This window comes from Lissotriton helveticus, chromosome 5_1 (genome assembly GCF_964261635.1).
Source record: "Lissotriton helveticus chromosome 5_1, aLisHel1.1, whole genome shotgun sequence".
NCBI classification, from domain to species: Eukaryota; Metazoa; Chordata; class Amphibia; order Caudata; family Salamandridae; genus Lissotriton; species Lissotriton helveticus.
The window spans coordinates 1,651,029,706-1,651,047,055 of record NC_136065.1 but is presented as its reverse complement, the minus strand read 5'-3'; the positions used below and the strand labels follow the sequence as shown (position 1 = coordinate 1,651,047,055).

Here is a 17,350-nt window from a genome sequence, read left to right as displayed (position 1 = left end):
GAAGAGTACAGAAGTAAAATGGTACCATTTCAAAGTTCCTAATACCTTATAAGCTTCTGAGAGGAAGCATGTAATAAATATATTTATTTTTCTGGAAAAGTAAGAGTGGACATTGATTTGCACCTCGTATGGGATTCGAACCCACAATCCCTGGCTTAGGAGGCCAGTGCCTTATCCATTAGGCCACTGAGGCACAGATAAATACCAGCAATCTAGAGGCATTATTTAAATGTATTCAATCGTCCAACACTAGTGTCTGCACACAGGACATTTCTCAGTTCTCTCCTTAAGTAAACTTCCCATTTTCATCCTCTTCCATCCCCAACTTTAACACTCTGTTCTGTGCTATAATGGAGACTCTGTATTTCTAGCAAGTGGAGAGAAATTGGAGGAGAACCATTTTCAAATCAACACTTCTTCTTCCATGGATGCTTTTCTCAATAAACTGGCTTTTGACAGTGGTATCAAGCCGTCCTTGTCTTCAGCAGGACACAGAAACAGGCACCAAGTCTACTAACCAAGTTCAACCACACTCTGCAACTTAATAGACCAGTGCTTTACAAATAAGCCATCTGTGTCATCAGCAAAGGCAGCCAATGTGCCAATCCTTTATAATTCTTCTGTAGTACTTTTCTTTCTCGTAGGCAAAATAAGCACTTTAACTGCACAAAACATACAGATTTTACACTTGAAGCACTACATGAACACATACTTACACACCTTGCAGTTCATCTACACACACTTAAGCTAAAACCCATTCTGTCAAGTCAGAATCCTGCAAACCTAGTACATATTCAGTGCATGTACATAGAAGCACTTTTTAATGCCACTTAAAGGCACTAGATTTTAGACTGAAGATGCAATCTAAATGACTGTGCCGTATGTACTCCACTTTATTATTAATTAGGAATGAGAACATGATGGCTATAAGAGTATTGGAAGAGCCTGCTTCCATTCTGAATGGAAACCTGAATTGTGTGACCATTGTCAAAAACCGACCACGAAGGGACTCGAACCCTCAATCTTCTGATCCGAAGTCAGACGCCTTATCCATTAGGCCACGCGGTCCTGTGTCCTGCTGCGTTTATTTTTATACTGTAGGTGCTATGCAAAGATGTAAAAGATAATATTTATAGTTATTTAGGTTTACATCCCATTGTGTTTTCTTTCAGCTCCTTTCAATTAAAACACTTTTTTGGAATCTATATAATGAGAATGTCACCAGTACGATAAGCTATTGTTTTCTTTTTTGCATTTAAACCTCTTTCTTCATGAGATTAAAGCTCAGTGTATGCTTTATATAGCTCGGGATGTTTCCAGAAGTGGAGAGAAACTGTTTTGAAAGTAGTACAAACTGCTCCTTCCTGGATATTCCAATTTACACACACTCAAAGTTTTTTTTTATTTTTATTTTTTTATTTTATTTCCTCATTTGCCACCTCGCCACCCATAACTTCAATCTTAAACCACCACTGGGCTTTTTATCTCATAGGCTGGTTTAGAGTAATGGGGCATAAACATCTCCTATTCTTGAGTCTGGCCTTTCTCTGAACCGCCCCTCTTGGCCACCTGACTCAACAGGTGTGTCTTCCTCCATCTCTATTTTTCATCCTGGGGTGCCATGTACCAGCGAGATAGGCACGGGCTTAATCATCGGAAATTAACACAAAGTATTCAGCCAAAACATAAAAGGAAGGGTAACCAAAATCCTCGATTTCTCTTGGAATAGTCTAAGATATCAAGCTTAGCCATATACCTCATGGCTAAAATCCAATCCATTAGACTAGGACTAAGCGGTGAGACCCATAACTTGCATATCTCTCTGCGCGCCAACAACATAGCATAGAAAATAAGTCTAACATTATTATTCATAGCTCTATTTTCTAAGTCATATCTCCCCATAATAATTAATTCTGGGCTTACCTCAATGCGTTGGTTCAGAGATTTGGAGAGAGAACTACTTACATCTATCCAGAATTGCGTTATTTTTGGACAGGAGACAAACATATGCAAATCATCCACATTCGGAGCTTTACATTTCGGACACCCAACAATTCCACCAGCTTTGAATTTGGAAAGTCTATAAGGAGACCAATATGCCCTGTGGATGGTAAACAAGAGATTTCGCCTTAGGTTTGCAGGCTTAACAATACTATATAGCATAGACATAGTTACTTGCCATTGGTTTTCCGTCGCGATCCTTGGCAAGCTCTCCATCCACAGGGTCTCTGGCAAGACAAACGGTCCATCCTCCATTTCTAATATCATCCAATACCAAAAAGCAACTTCCTTTTTAAAGGTCTCTGTCTCCAACTTCAGCTCAAAATCATTTTCAGTCCCAATCTCTGTTTCCACATCATTAACCCAGCTTTGGATCTGCAAGTATTTATATTTTGAGAAAACCGGTCCCCACATTTGTTGGCATACACTCCATGGTATAAGTTTGCCATCTGAAAACAAGTCCTTCCACCTTTGCAAATCAGGCTCCTTTTTCAATTGTAGTGCCACCGCATCTTTTGTCCAAGCTGGAGCACCGGGAGATTCCCAGATTGGAGCCATATGACTAAAATAGGGCAGTTTTACTACTTTTCTGATTTTATACCATATCTCTGCCAAATCTCGCAAAATCTTGAGTCGCACCTTTTTAAAAAATTTAGGGCCTGAGAACTTATATAAAAAACCAAAATCGTTATATCCAGACCTTTTCAGCAAAAAACCAAACATTTCTCCAATCGGAGATTTAAATAGGGTACCCAACAGCATCCTACAGTTTTTTAAACAAAAAGCCCATGCATAAATTTGAATATCTGGGGCCGCCAACCCTCCTTTATTAAGTCTCCTCCTTAGTTTTTTCCATGAGATTCGAGAGCCTTTTGACGCCCAGATGAAAGATGTTATCATACTCTGTAATTTAACCAGCCATTCCTTTTTAAAACCGAGTGGAATAGTCTCAAACAAAAAAAGTAATTTTCAGTACAATCACCATTTTTACTAGATTAGATCGACCATATATAGAGAGAGGTAAATTCATCCATCCTTTTAGTGTAGCAGCAACTTCTTTTTTAATCCTATCAAAATTAGTTTTTGCCAGATCATCAATCTTTTGTGTTATCCTAACCCCCAAGTATCTCATTTCTGTAGTTGTTTTCACATCCCCTGTATTAAGGTTCCAGGCCATAATTTCAGTCTTATCCTGATTTATCTGGTAACCTGAGATTTTTCCAAATTCCTTTGCTATTCTAACCAGATTTTCCAAGGAAAACAACAAATTCGAGGAATATACAATAATATCGTCTGCATATAACCCTAGTTTCTTAGTCCAGTCCATAGACACAAAAGGGGGGATCTGTTCTGCGGCTCTGATCTTGCAAGCAAAAGGCTCAATATATATATTGAAAAGCAAGGGCGATAAAGGACACCCTTGTCTGGTGCCCCGCATTACTTTAATAGGATGTGTGAGAGTGCCATTAACCAAAACACGCGATGTCGGTGAACAATACAAAGCAAAAAGAGATTGCGTAAATTTATCTCCCAAGTTAAGATATTGCAAGAGAGTTTTTAGATAAGTAAAGTTGACTCGATCAAAAGCCTTGGCAGCATCTAAGGCTATTACTGCCAAGGGGAGATCAAAATTAGAGGCCAGATCTATCATTCCAATCAGTGAGAATGTTAATTCTTTTAGGTACCTTGCCTTAATGAAACCTCTTTGATCTTCGTGAATCAGTTTATGTGTAACTTTACCAAGTCTATCAGCCAAGATCTTTGAGAAGAATTTGTAATCACAATTTAAAAGCGAGATCGGTCTGTAGGCATCTAGACTCCTAGGGGACTTCCCTGGTTTAAGAATTAAAGTAATTATTGCCTCATTCCACGAACTAGGTATTTTTACTTCCCCTCTGAAAATTTTGTTGTATAATTGACATAATGTGGGAGCAATTACTTCACTTAACACTTTATATACCTCCCCTGGGAGGCCATCCGGGCCAGGGGCTTTCCCTCTTTTGCTCTCCTTGATGACTCTCAACACTTCATCTTGAGTGATTTCCTTATTCAACTCCTCCATATAATCATCAGAGAGTGGTTTCATCATAGATAGCCAACTTTCTATCTCTACTTCACTCGGACAGAGATCCTCTGTATAGACGTTTACAAAATGATCATAGAATGCTTGTACAATCTGCTTCCGCTCTGTTATAACTTCTCCTGAATTCGACTTCTTAATTTCTTTTATTTGATTACGTACAAAGTCTTTCTTGGCTTTCCACGCTAGTAGCTTACCACAGCCCTCTCCATATGAAAAATGTGCCAGCTGACTAGCCTCCCACCTTTCTTTGACTCTTCGAGCAAGTACTGCCGTAAGTTCTATTTTTAAATCTAAAAGTCTATTCTTGACCCTCTCTCCGGAAATATTCCCTGCCTGTGCTATTTGACTACTTTCGCAATCTCGTATTTCTTTCTCCAAGTTAGTAATCAAATTTTTATACAGCCTCCGCTTCTTAGCCCCCTGAGCTCCCAATCTCCCTCTCATAAAGGCTTTACAAGTCTCCCAAACTATATCATCCTTCGCTGATCCAGCATTCACATCCAGAAAAACTCGTAACTCTTCGTTTAAGGCTTCTAAAAATTCGTCATCCGCTAAAATAGTTCTATCTAATCTCCAGACTGAGCTCCCCTCATCTGCATCTAAACTTAAATTCAAACTCACAGCTGAGTGATCTGATAGATGTGCCCCTATATGTTCGACTTTCGTGACCCTTTCCTTTAGCCTAGTATCTACCAAAAAGAAATCTATCCGTGAACTATGTTTATATTTTTTATTGTGAAAAGTAAATCCTATCTGTTGTGGAGCTTTCCACCTCCATATATCACACAAACCTTGTTGTACCATTATCATCTTTATCTTAGCTGTCATTTTGCCATTTACTATTGCTCTGTCATTCCCAGTTCTATCCAACTTATAGTCCAAAACTGTATTGAAATCTCCAGCCATAGTGATTTTACCAGAGAATTCTAATAATTCCACCTCAATTTTTTCTAATACTGTTGGGTCGTCAGCATTCGGGCCATAATACCCAACTAGTATAAAGGCTTCCCCTGCCAATCTTAACTTAACAATCACCCATCTTCCTCTTCTATCTGCTAATTTATTTTCGACCACAATGTCAATTCCTTTCCTGATCAGAATAGCCACCCCTTTAGTTACTAGATCTTGGGGAGTATAGATAGCATTAGCAATCCACTTTTGAGTACCGAAAATATCCTTACTTTCAGTCTCCGTTAAATGCGTTTCTTGTATAATGATCACATGAGCAGAACAGTCTTCCAAATATTTCAATATTGATAATCTCCTCATTTTAACCCGGAGACCATTCACATTCCATGTGAGGAACCTTAGCTCCTTATTAGTTATCCCACTCATAAGAATTAACCCATGTTTCCTTTCTACTTATTTGGCAGTGAGGTAGCTCCTGAGGAATATTTTTCTTATTTTCTCCCATGACCCCCCCCTCCCCAACCCCTCCCCTTCCCCCAGAACCTACTTTCCCTTCCCCCCTCCCATTCCCTCCCTGGAAAACCCAGCCAAAACTCCCATGGCCTAGGCCGGTGGATGTCGCGATGGCGGTGCATCGTTTCTATTGTTTAGCTTTCTGTGGTCTATAATCTACTCTTCCTGAGAGCTATCCAGAAAGGCGTCTACTTCTTCTACTGTACGAAATGTATACATCTTGTTTTGCCACATAACTTTCAGGAACGCAGGAAATTTCAATTGGGCCGTAGCCCCTATTTCTCTTAGAGGTAACAATCGTTTTCCTAGTTCCCACTGTCTATTTGCTGTAGCAGGGGACAGGTCAGACCTAATATCCACAGCGACTCCGTCAATCAGTATGCCCTTTTTCTTAAGAGCAGCTGTCAAAATCTTTTCTTTTAGAGAATACGTCAGGAAATTAATCAAAATTTTTCTAGGTTTAGAACGATTTGGATTTAACCTGAATGGATCTCGATGTACTCTCTGAATGTCCCGCAACAACATTTCTTCTGTCTCTACTAGCGGCAGTTCTTTCTTTAATAACTGTACTACAAAACTTTTTATATCTGACCCCTCCTTTCCTTCGGGCACTTTTAGAATTTTTAAGTTGTTGCGTCTTTGCATATTCTCCAACCTCTCTATTCTTTCATCAGATTCTTTGTCTCTAACAATTAAACTCTCAATTTCCTTACGATTATCCTGTATTTTTCCTTGCATGACTTTCATATCTGACTCAATTTCTCCTGTACGAATACTTAGTTTATCAATTTTGTCTTCCAGTAGTGTGCACGTAGTGCTTATACTTTCCTGGTTTCTTCTAGAGGCTTCGAAACCTAGATGAATATCTTTTTCTAGTTTTCTTAGCAGCTCCAAAACCGACAAGTCTGATGTAGCTGATGTAGCTAGGTTATCTTGTTGTATTAAGAGTTGTTCTACTCGGGGTCCTTCTGTGGTAATCAGCATTTGTCCACTACTTATTATGTTATTCGGCATTGCAAATATATCGTCTCTCATATCTCTCTCATCTCTCTCATCATTTTCTACAACAGTCAGTTCATCTGGAGCCACTAATAAATCTTCTGCTGTTATATCTGCATTTATAGTAAGCATTCCACCTTTATCTGAATCCATATCCACTTCAAGTACTTGAAAAGGGTTGGGAGTCGAAAGAGTAGACCAATCCTGTTCTACTTCTACCTCTACAGAGGCAGAGGGTACACTAACTGACAAGTAGATGATTGGGCTTGAGCTGTAGAATGTGGTTTCAAAACCAAGATTTTTGGGACTGGTTTAAAATATGAATTAAGTGAAGGAGTCGTTGAAAAATTAAGCCCAGCCCCTTTTTGCCTCTTCTTTTTGCTTTTTCTTGAGGGGGATTCTTTAATTTTATTAAGATTTACTTCTTTATCCGTCCCCTTTTTTTTTAAGTCTTTTTTTTGTATTTGCGGTGTTTTTGGTTTTCCCAAGGCAAATTCGCTGTTATCAGGGTTATTCAGATCCCCAAGTTTGTTACTCCTTAATTGATATCTTACTTTCCCCTTCGCTTCTGCCCCTTTACTTACTTGTGTTAATATGACCTCCTTTTCCCGTGTGGATGCAACCACTTCAACAGCGCTTCTCTCCAGTAATGGGGCAGGAGGGGAGTTTGCAAGGTTTTCTTCTCCTCGCCCTCGTCCACCACACGTAGGGGTCCCGATTTTTGCCAGTATTCGGCGTCCTCTGCCGATGCCTTGAGCCGCTCTCCCCCAGCAACCAGCCGATGGATTACGCGACTCCTCCCCCTCACTTTCAGCCGCCTGCACAGCCGAAGTCTCCACCATACGCTGCGAGGAGACAACAAACGGCCGACAAACGGCCTCCAAAATCGCCCGGTAGCTCGTTTTAAGATCGGAAACGAGATCTCCAAAGATTTCCACGTAAGTGACACCTTCCTGAGAGTTTACACCAGACCACAGCTATAGCCTTTAGCTCAGATCAGCACCGCCATGGCTCCAGACATCCGCGACCTGCTCCCTAGCCGGCCGCCATGTTTTCCCTCTTCCACACACTCAAAGGTTGTTTACATTTCATGAATCCTGACTTACCCTATTTAAGTAGCTGAAAGCCTTTCACCACCTCTAGAAACAACAGTTACACCAATCCAATTCAAATGATTTTTACCAAAGGAATATCTTCTGCCGGGTCAAAAATGCATCTGACAAAGATAGGTGTTTCAAAAATCGACTTTGTAGTTTCAGAACATCAACATGACTCTGAAGAGTACAGAAGTAAAATGGTACCATTTCAAAGTTTCTAATACCTTATAAGCTTCTGAGAGGAAGCATGTAATAAATATATTTATTTTTCTGGAAAAGTAAGAGAGGACATTGGTTTGCACCTCAGATGGGACTCAAACCCACAATCACTGGCTTAGGAGGCCAGTGCCTTATCCATTAGGCCACTGAGGCACAGATAAATATCAGCCATCTAGAGGCATTATTTAAATGTATTCAATCGTCCAACACTGGTGTCTGCACACAGGACATTTCTCAGTTCTCTCCTTAAGTAAACTTCCCATTTTCATCCACTTCCATCCCCGACTTTAACACTCTGTTCTGTGCTATAATGGAGACTCAGTATTTCTAGCAAGTGGAGAGAAATTGGAGGAGAACCATTTTCGAATCAACACTTCTTCTTCCATGGATGCTTTTCTCAATAAACTGGGCTTTGACAGTGGTATCAAGCCGTCCTTGTCTTCAGCAGGACACAGAAACAGGCACCAAGTCTACTAACCAAGTTCAACCACACTCTGCAACTTAATAGACCAGTGCTTTACAAATAAGCCATCTGTGTCATCAGCAAAGGCAGCCAATGTGCCAATCCTTTATAATTCTTCTGTAGTACTTTTCTTTCTCGTAGGCTAAATGAGCATTTTAACTGCACAAATCATACAGATTTTACACTTGAAGCACTACATGAACACATACTTACACACCGTACAGTTCATCTACACACACTTAAGCTAAATCCCATTCTGTCAAGTCAGAATTCTGCAAAGATAGTACATATTCAGTGCATGTACATAGAAGCACTTTTTAATGCCACTTAAATGCACTTGATTTTAGACTGAAGATGCAATCTAAATGACTGTGCAGTATGTACTCCACTTTATTATTAATTAGGAATGAGAACATGATGGCTATAAGAGTATTGGAAGAGCTTGCTTCCATTCTGAATGGAAACCTGAATTGTGTGGTCATTGTCAAAAAGAGGCTCGAACCCTCAATCTTCTGATCCGAAGTCAGACGCCGTATCCATTAGGCCATGCGGTCATGTGTCCTGCTGTGTTTATTTTTATACTGTAGGTGGTATGCAAGGATGGAAAATATATTATTTATAGTTATTTAGGTTTACATCCCATTGTGTTTTTTTCAGCTTCTTTCAATTAAAGCACTTTTTTGGAATCTATATAATGAGAATGTCACCAGTACGATAATCTTTTGTTTTCTTTTTTGTATTTAAACCTCTTTCTTCATGAGATTAAAGCTCAGTAAATGCTTTACATAGCTCTGGATGTTTCCAGAAGTGGAGAGAAACTGTTTTGAAAGTTGTACAAACTGCTCCTTCCTGGATATTCCAATTTACACACACTCAAAGGTTGTATACATTTCATGAATCCTGACTTGCCCTATTCAAGTAGCTGAACGCCTTTCACCACCTCTAGAAACAACAGTTACACCAATCCAATTCAAATAATTTTTTCCAAAGGAATATCTTCTGCCTGGTCAAAAATGCATCTGACAAAGATAGGTGTTTAAAAATCTACTTTGTAGTTTCAGAACATCAACATGACTCTGAAGAGTACAGAAGTAAAATGGTACCATTTCAAAGTTCCTAATACCTCATAAGCTTCTGAGAGGAAGCATGTAATAAATATATTTATTTTTCTGGAAAAGGAAGAGCGGACATTGGTTTGCACCTCAGATGGGACTCGAACGCACAATCCCTGGCTTAGGAGGCCAGTGCCTTATCCATTAGGCCACAGAGGCACAGATAAATGCCAGTAATCTAGAGGCATTATTTAAATGTATTCAATCGTCCAACACTGGTGTCTGCACACAGGACATTTCTCAGTTCTCTCCATAAGTAAACTTCCAATTTTCATCCTCTTCCATCCCCGACTTTAACACTCTGTTCTGTGCTATAATGGAGACTCTGTATTTCTAGCAAGTGGAGAGATATTGGAGGAGAACCATTTTCGAATCAACACGTGTTCTTCCATGGATGCTTTTCTCAATATACTGGGCTTTGACAGTGGTATCAAGCCGTCCTTGTCTTCAGCAGGACACAGAAACAGGCACCAAGTCTACTAACCAAGTTCAACCACACTCTGCAACTTAATAGACCAGTGCTTTACAAATAAGCCATCTGTGTCATCAGCAAAGGCAGCCAATGTGCCAATCCTTTATAATTCTTCTGTAGTACTTTTCTTTCTCGTAGGCAAAATGAGCACTTTAACTGCACAAATCATACAGATTTTACACTTGAAGCACTACATGAACACATACTTACACACCTTGCAGTTCATCTACACACACTTAAGCTAAAACCCATTCTGTCAAGTCAGAATTCTGCAAACCTAGTACATATTCAGTGCATGTACATAGAAGCACTTTTGAATGCCACTTAAATGCACTAGATTTTAGACTGAAGATGCAATCTAAATGACTGTGCAGTATGTACTCCACTTTATTATTAATTAGGAATGAGAACATGATGGCTATAAGACTATTGGAAGAGCTTGCTTCCATTCTGAATGGAAACCTGAATTGTGTGGCCATTGTCAAAAAGCGACCACGAAGGGACTCGAACCCTCAATCTTCTGATCCAAAGTCAGACGCCTTATCCATTAGGCCACGTGGTCAGGTGTCCTGCTGTGTTTATTTTTATACTGTAGGTGGTATGCAAGGATGGAAAATATATTATTTATAGTTATTTAGGTTTACATCCCATGGTGTTTTTTTCAGCTCCTTTCAATTAAAGCACTTTTTTGGAATCTATATAATGAGAATGTCACCAGTACGATAATCTTTTGTTTTCTTTTTTGCATTTAAACCTCTTTCTTCATGAGATTAAAGCTCAGTAAATGCTTTACATAGCTCTGGATGTTTCCAGAAGTGGAGAGAAACTGTTTTGAAAGTTGTACAAACTGCTCCTTCCTGGATATTCCAATTTACACACACTCAAAGGTTGTATACATTTCATGAATCCTGACTTGCCTTATTCAAGTAGCTGAAAGCCTTTCACCACCTCTAGAAACAACAGTTACACCAATCCAATTCAAATCATTTTTTCCAAAGGAATATCTTCTGCCGGGTCAAAAATGCATCTGACAAAGATAGGTGTTTAAAAATCTACTTTGTAGTTTCAGAACATCAACATGACTCTGGAGAGTACAGAAGTAAAATGGTACCATTTCAAAGTTCCTAATACCTCATAAGCTTCTGAGAGGAAGCATGTAATAAATATATTTATTTTTCTGGAAAAGGAAGAGTGGACATTGGTTTGCACCTCAGACGGGACTCGAACGCACAATCCCTGGCTTAGGAGGCCAGTGCCTTATCCATTAGGCCACTGAGGGACCGATAAATGCCAGTAATCTAGAGGCATTATTTAAATGTATTCAATCGTCCAACACTGGTGTCTGCACACAGGACATTTCTCAGTTCTCTCCATAAGTAAACTTCCCATTTTCATCCTCTTCCATCCCCGACTTTAACACTCTGTTCTGTGCTATAATGGAGACTCTGTATTTCTAGCAAGTGGAGAGATATTGGAGGAGAACCATTTTCGAATCAACACTTCTTCTTCCATGGATGCTTTTCTCAATAAACTGGGCTTTGACAGTGGTATCAAGCCGTCCTTGTCTTCAGCAGGACACAGAAACAGGCACCAAGTCTACTAACCAAGTTCAACCACACTCTGCAACTTAATAGACCAGTGCTTTACAAATAAGCCATCTGTGTCATCAGCAAAGGCAGCCAATGTGCCAATCCTTTATAATTCTTCTGTAGTACTTTTCTTTCTCGTAGGCAAAATGAGCACTTTAACTGCACAAATCAGACAGATTTTACACTTGAAGCACTACATGAGCACATACTTACACACCTTGCAGTTCATCTACACACACTTAAGCTAAAACCCATTCTGTCAAGTCAGAATTCTGCAAACCTAGTACATATTCAGTGCATGTACATAGAAGCACTTTTTAATGCCACTTAAATGCACTAGATTTTAGACTGAAGATGCAATCTAAATGACTGTGCCTTATGTACTCCACTTTATTATTAATTAGGAATGAGAACATGATGGCTATAAGAGTATTGGAAGAGCCTGCTTCCATTCTGAATGGAAACCTGAATTGTGTGACCATTGTCAAAAACCGACCACGAAGGGACTCGAACCCTCAATCTTCTGATCCGAAGTCAGACGCCTTATCCATTAGGCCACGCGGTACTGTGTCCTGCTGTGTTTATTTTTATACTGTAGGTGCTATGCAAGGATGGAAAAGATAATATTTATAGGTACTTTTCTTTCTCGTAGGCAAAATGAGCATTTTAACTGCACAAATCATACAGATTTTACACTTGAAGCACTACATGAACACATACTTACACACCTTACATTTCATCTACACACACTTAAGCTAAAACCCATTCTGTCAAGTCAGAATTCTGCAAAGCTAGTACATATTCAGTGCATGTACATAGAAGCACTTTTTAATGCCACTTAAATGCACTAGATTTTAGACTGAAGATGCAATCTAAATGACTGTGCAGTATGTACTCCACTTTATTATTAATTAGGGATGAGAACATGATGGCTATAAGAGTATTGGAAGAGCCTGCTTCCATTCTGAATGGAAACCTGAATTGTGTGGCCATTGTCAAAAACCGACCACGAAGGGACTCGAACCCTCAATCTTCTGATCCGAAGTCAGACGCCTTATCCATTAGGCCACGCAGTCATGTGCCCTGCGTGTTTATTTTTATACTGTAGGTGGTATGCAAGGATGGAAAATATATTATTTATAGTTATTTAAGTTTACATCCCATTGTGTTGTTTTTCAGCTCCTTTCAATTAAAGCACTTTTTTGGAATCTATATAATGAGAATGTCACCAGTACGATAATCTTTTGTTTTCTTTTTTGCATTTAAACCTCTTTCTTCATGAGATTAAAGCTCAGTAAATGCTTTACATAGCTCTGGATGTTTCCAAAAGTGGAGAGAAACTGTTTTGAAAGTTGTACAAACTGCTCCTTCCTGGATATACCAATTTACACACACTCAAAGGTTGTATACATTTCATGAATCCTGACTTGCCCTATTCAAGTAGCTGAAAGCCTTTCACCACCTCTAGAAACAACAGTTACACCAATCCAATTCAAATCATTTTTTCCAAAGGAATATCTTCTGCCGGGTCAAAAATGCATCTGACAAAGATAGGTGTTTAAAAATCTACTTTGTAGTTTCAGAACATCAACATGACTCTGAAGAGTACAGAAGTAAAATGGTACCATTTCAAAGTTCCTAATACCTCATAAGCTTCTGAGAGGAAGCATGTAATAAATATATTTATTTTTCTGGAAAAGGAAGAGTGGACATTGGTTTCCACCTCAGATGGGACTCGAACCCACAATCCCTGGCTTAGGAGGCCAGCGCCTTATCCATTAGGCCACTGAGGCACAGATAAAGGCCAGTAATCTAGAGGCATTATTTAAATGTATTCAATCGTCCAACACTGGTGTCTGCACACAGGACATTTCTCAGTTTTCTCCATAAGTAAACTTCCAATTTTCATCCTCTTCCATCCCCGACTTTAACACTCTGTTCTGTGCTATAATGGAGACTCTGTATTTCTAGCAAGTGGAGAGATATTGGAGGAGAACCATTTTCGAATCAACACTTCTTCTTCCATGGATGCTGTTCTCAATAAACTGGGCTTTGACAGTGGTATCACGCCGTCCTTGTCTTCAGCAGGACACAGAAACAGGCACCAAGTCTACTAACCAAGTTCAACCACACTCTGCAACTTAATAGACCAGTGCTTTACAAATAAGCCATCTGTGTCATCAGCAAAGGCAGCCAATGTGCCAATCCTTTATAATTCTTCTGTAGTACTTTTCTTTCTCGTAGGCAAAATGAGCATTTTAACTGCACAAATCATACAGATTTTACACTTGAAGCACTACATGAACACATACTTACACACCTTGCAGTTCATCTACCCACACTTAAGCTAAAATCTATTCTCTCAAGTCAGAATTCTGCAAACCTAGTGCATATTCAGTGCATGTACATAGAAGCACTTTTTAATGCCACTTAAATGCACTAGACTTTAGACTGAAGATGCAATCTAAATGACTGTGCAGTATGTACTCCACTTTATTATTAATTAGGAATGAGAACATGATGGCTATAAGAGTATTGGAAGAGCTTGCTTCCATTCTGAATGGAAACCTGAATTGTGTGGCCATTGTCAAAAAGCAACTCGAACCCTCAATCTTCTGATCCGAAGTCAGACGCCTTATCCATTAGGCCACACGGTCATGTGTCCTGCTGTGTCTATTTTTATACTGTAGGTGCTATGCAAGGATGGAAAAGATAATATTTATAGTTATTTAGGTTTACATCCCATTGTGTTTTCTTTCAGCTCCTTTCAATTAAAACACTTTTTTGGAATCTATATAATGAGAATGTCACCAGCACGATAAGCTATTGTTTTCTTTTTTGCATTTAAACCTCTTTCTTCATGAGATTAAAGCTCAGTGTATGCTTTATATAGCTCGGGATGTCTCCAGAAGTGGAGAGAAACTGTTTTGAAAGTAGTACAAACTGCTCCTTCCTGGATATTCCAATTTACACACAGTCAAAGGTTGTATACGTTTCTTGAATCCTGACTTACCCTATTTAAGTAGCTGAAAGCCTTTCACCACCTCTAGAAACAACAGTTACACCAATCCAATTCAAATGATTTTTTCCAAAGGAATATCTTCTGCCGGGTCAAAAATGCATCTGACAAAGATAGGTGTTTCAAAAATCGACTTTGTAGTTTCAGAACATCAACATGACTCTGCAGAGTACAGAAGTAAAATGGTACCATTTCAAAGTTCCTAATACCCTATAAGCTTCTGAGAGGAAGCATGTAATAAATATATTTATTTTTCTGGAAAAGTAAGAGTGGACATAGGTTTGCACCTCAGATGGGACTTGAACCCACAATCCCTGGCTTAGGAGGCCAGTGCCTTATCCATTAGGCCACTGAGGCACAGATAGATGACAGCAATCTAGAGGCATTATGTAAATGTATTCAATCGTCCAACACGGGTGTCTGCACACAGGACATTTCTCAGTTCTCTCCATAAGTTAACTTCCCATTTTCATCCTCTTCCATCCCCGACTTTAACACTCTGTTCTGTGCTATAATGGAGACTCTGTATTTCTAGCAAGTGGAGAGATATTGGAGGAGAACCATTTTCGAATCAACACTTCTTCTTCCATGGATGCTTTTCTCAATAAACTGGGCTTTGACAGTGATATCAAGCCGTCCTTGTCTTCAGCAGGACACAGAAACAGGCACCAAGTCTACTAACCAAGTTCAACCACACTCTGCAACTTAATAGACCAGTGCTTTACAAATAAGCCATATGTGTCATCAGCAAAGGCAGCCAATGTGCCAATCCTTTATAATTCTTCTGTAGTACTTTTCTTTCTCGTAGGCAAATTGAGCACTTTAACTGCACAAATCATACAGATTTTACACTTGAAGCACTACATGAACACATACTTACACACCTTGCAGTTCATCTACACACACTTAAGCTAAAACCCATTCTGTCAAGTCAGAATTCTGCAAACCTAGTACATATTCAGTGCATGTACATAGAAGCACTTTTTAATGCCACTTAAAGGCACTAGATTTTAGACTTAAGATGCAATCTAAATGTCTGTGCAGTATGTACTCCACTTTATTATTAATTAGGAATGAGAACATGATGGCTATAAAAGTATTGGAAGAGCCTGCTTCCATTCTGAATGGAAACCTGAATTGTGTGGCCATTGTCAAAAACCGACCACGAAGGGACTCGAACCCTCAATCTTCTGATCCGAAGTCAGACGCCTTATCCATTAGGCCACGCGGTCATGTGCTCTGCGTGTTTATTTTTATACTGTAGGTGGTATGCAAGGATGGAAAATACTTTATTTATAGTTATTTAGGTTTACATCCCATTGTGTTTTTTTCAGCTCCTTTCAATTAAAGCACTTTTTTGGAATCTATATAATGAGAATGTCACCAGTACGATAATCTTTTGTTTTCTTTTTTGCATTTAAACCTCTTTCTTCATGAGATTAAAGCTCAGTAAATGCTTTACATAGCTCTGGATGTTTCCAGAAGTGGAGAGAAACTGTTTTGAAAGTTGTACAAACTGCTCCTTCCTGGATATTCCAATTTACACACACTCAAAGGTTGTATACATTTCATGAATCCTGACTTGCCCTATTCAAGTAGCTGAAAGCCTTTCACCACCTCTAGAAACAACAGTTACACCAATCCAATTCAAATAATTTTTTCCAAAGGAATATTTTCTGCCTGGTCAAAAATGCATCTGACAAAGATAGGTGTTTAAAAATCTACTTTGTAGTTTCAGAACATCAACATGACTCTGAAGAGTACAGAAGTAAAATGGTACCATTTCAAAGTTCCTAATACCTCATAACCTTCTGAGAGGAAGCATGTAATAAATATATTTATTTTTCTGGAAAAGGAAGAGTGGACATTGGTTTGCACCTCAGATGGGACTCGAACGCACAATCCCTGGCTTAGGAGGCCAGTGCCTTATCCATTAGGTCACTGAGGCACAGATAAATGCCAGTAATCTAGAGGCATTATTTAAATGTATTCAATCGTCCAACACTGGTGTCTGCACACAGGACATTTCTCAGTTCTCTCCATAAGTAAACTTCCAATTTTCATCCTCTTCCATCCCCGACTTTAACACTCTGTTCTGTGCTATAATGGAGACTCTGTATTTCTAGCAAGTGGAGATATATTGGAGGAGAACCATTTTCGAATCAACACTTGTTCTTCCATGGATGCTTTTCTCAATATACTGGGCTTTGACAGTGGTATCAAGCCGTCCTTGTCTTCAGCAGGACACAGAAACAGGCACCAAGTCTACTAACCAAGTTCAACCACACTCTGCAACTTAATAGACCAGTGCTTTACAAATAAGCCATCTGTGTCATCAGCAAAGGCAGCCAATGTGCCTATCCTTTATAATTCTTCTGTAGTACTTTTCTTTCTCGTAGGCAAAATGAGCACTTTAACTGCACAAATCATACAGATTTTACACTTGAAGCACTACATGAACACATACTTACACACCTTGCAGTTCATCTACACACACTTAAGCTAAAACCCATTCTGTCAAGTCAGAATTCTGCAAACCTAGTACATATTCAGTGCATGTACATAGAAGCACTTTTTAATGCCACTTAAATGCACTAGATTTTAGACTGAAGATGCAATCTAAATGACTGTGCAGTATGTACTCCACTTTATTATTAATTAGGAATGAGAACATGATGGCTATAAGACTATTGGAAGAGCTTGCTTCCATTCTGAATGGAAACCTGAAGTGTGTGGCCATTGTCAAAAAGCGACCACGAAGGGACTCAAACCCTCAATCTTCTGATCCAAAGTCAGACGCCTTATCCATTAGGCCACGCGGTCAGGTGTCCTGCTGTGTTTATTTTTATACTGTAAGTGGTATGCAAGGATGGA

The 17,350-nt window shown here is 39.3% G+C and overlaps 9 non-coding genes across 9 annotated transcripts; all 9 read right to left on the bottom strand.

Moving 5' to 3' along the window:
- Positions 1–995: 995 nt before the first annotated feature.
- On the bottom strand, positions 996–1,068 carry TRNAR-UCG (transfer RNA arginine (anticodon UCG)). The gene has a single exon. It is a non-coding gene; the product is annotated as a tRNA-Arg (tRNA).
- Positions 1,069–7,901: 6,833 nt separating this feature from the next.
- On the bottom strand, positions 7,902–7,974 carry TRNAR-CCU (transfer RNA arginine (anticodon CCU)). Its single transcript has one exon. It is a non-coding gene; the product is annotated as a tRNA-Arg (tRNA).
- Positions 7,975–10,357: 2,383 nt separating this feature from the next.
- On the bottom strand, positions 10,358–10,430 carry TRNAQ-UUG (transfer RNA glutamine (anticodon UUG)). The gene has a single exon. It is a non-coding gene; the product is annotated as a tRNA-Gln (tRNA).
- A 1,519-nt stretch (positions 10,431–11,949) lies between these two features.
- TRNAR-UCG (transfer RNA arginine (anticodon UCG)) lies at positions 11,950–12,022 on the bottom strand. Its single transcript has one exon. It is a non-coding gene; the product is annotated as a tRNA-Arg (tRNA).
- A 438-nt stretch (positions 12,023–12,460) lies between these two features.
- Positions 12,461–12,533, bottom strand: TRNAR-UCG (transfer RNA arginine (anticodon UCG)). Its single transcript has one exon. It is a non-coding gene; the product is annotated as a tRNA-Arg (tRNA).
- Positions 12,534–13,177: 644 nt separating this feature from the next.
- On the bottom strand, positions 13,178–13,250 carry TRNAR-CCU (transfer RNA arginine (anticodon CCU)). The gene has a single exon. It is a non-coding gene; the product is annotated as a tRNA-Arg (tRNA).
- Positions 13,251–14,760: 1,510 nt separating this feature from the next.
- Positions 14,761–14,833, bottom strand: TRNAR-CCU (transfer RNA arginine (anticodon CCU)). The gene has a single exon. It is a non-coding gene; the product is annotated as a tRNA-Arg (tRNA).
- An 802-nt stretch (positions 14,834–15,635) lies between these two features.
- On the bottom strand, positions 15,636–15,708 carry TRNAR-UCG (transfer RNA arginine (anticodon UCG)). Its single transcript has one exon. It is a non-coding gene; the product is annotated as a tRNA-Arg (tRNA).
- A 1,518-nt stretch (positions 15,709–17,226) lies between these two features.
- Positions 17,227–17,299, bottom strand: TRNAQ-UUG (transfer RNA glutamine (anticodon UUG)). Its single transcript has one exon. It is a non-coding gene; the product is annotated as a tRNA-Gln (tRNA).
- Between the last annotated feature and the right edge of the window lie 51 nt (positions 17,300–17,350).